A 1,536-nucleotide genomic window follows, 5' to 3' on the forward strand; every position below is an offset into this window, starting at 1 on the left:
AGGGAAATCACGGAAAACCTAAATCAGGGTGGCCGGACGCGGGATTGAACCGTCGTCCTTCCGAATGCGAGTCCAGTGTCTAACCACTGCGCCACCTCGCTCGGTCAAAATAGCTTCTTACGCATACTCCTATCCATAAATGATTCTTCAGTCGTGCAGTCATACAATTATGGGTATATTTGGCTTCAGTATACGCCATACGTCATAGGTAATGTCTCCATCGTCTGCTTTTCTTTTTGCCAAACAAATCCACGTTCACTAATCCGCAACATTCGCCTCGTAAACAGGAGTAGTTAAACTCGAAATCCACCCCTCGAACGAGAACGCCCTTTCGAAATCTCTGTATCTTGCGTACATCCGGAAATAACTCGGCTGATTAAGAAGCTCACCCACTTCCGACTTCAGAAACACAACGAAGACATCACTTTCGTACCGGAGAACACACGACTTCTACATACCACGAGCGCTTTCGGCCGTCTATTCGATTCCACGAACTCCCAACCGCTTCATAAAAATATTTAACATATAGACCTTTCAGCCAGTCAGAATGCAGAGTAGAATGTAAACATTTTCGTTGGCTATTTCTTGCTTCTGCTTATAGCGCGTATGGAAAGTGCTGCTTTCAGGCAGGACTTAAGAACTTGTCCGCAACAAGTTGGAAAACGTCGGTCGTCGTGAGGAAATAAGTAACCCTTAAATTAGCGTGGTCGACTCCGAGTACCACCCAGTCAGGAGGATTAGGGAAAAGCCCATACCATCAATTTTAGGTCGAACAAAAACCCACCCTGCAAGCGGAAGCTAGCCGATGCGACTACAATATTGAACACGACTGGCATACATGAGTGGCTAGGAAATGATTTGTATTTCATGGTGTTGGTCCCTACCTGTAGTCAGTGAAGTTACAAAGCCCACATTCAGCTAGACGTTTGTATGCTACCGCGCAGTGATAAATTTTGTTTGATATTACGTTATAGCCTATGTATATTCACACAAATATAAGGAACAAAATTTTAACCGTGACCAGTGCAGTGTTTGTTGAATTGTGGTGCATTTTTTATGTTTTATTGTTTTCTTTCGCTTTGATATCGAAGAATATTGAAGTGACATTTTTATGAGTATATTTTTCTTGGCATATCATCAAGACAAACAAAACTGGGTCGGAGCGTGGAATGTTATGTTATACAGAGAATAAAAAAATGGAAATGAATAGGTTGAAACCAGATATATTGAGAATTAGTGAGCACGGTAAAAGCAGAACTTCTGGTCAGGTCGGTACAGGCTCATCAACAAAAAATCAGAGGTAATGCAGGAGTAAGTCTAATAATAAATAAGAAGATAGCTATGCAGGTAAGCTACTATGGGCTGCGTAGTGTACGCATTATTGTATCGAACACGCACCACAGTAATATAAGATTATATCCCAACTTGCTCCGCAGATGATGAAGAGATTAAAAGAATGTATGAGATAAAAGAAATAGTTGGGGAAGACGAAAATTTATTTGTGGTCGGTGACTGGAGCTCGGTTAGTAGGAAAGA

Source organism: Schistocerca americana, chromosome 1 (assembly GCF_021461395.2).
Source record: "Schistocerca americana isolate TAMUIC-IGC-003095 chromosome 1, iqSchAmer2.1, whole genome shotgun sequence".
Taxonomy (NCBI): Eukaryota; Metazoa; Arthropoda; class Insecta; order Orthoptera; family Acrididae; genus Schistocerca; species Schistocerca americana.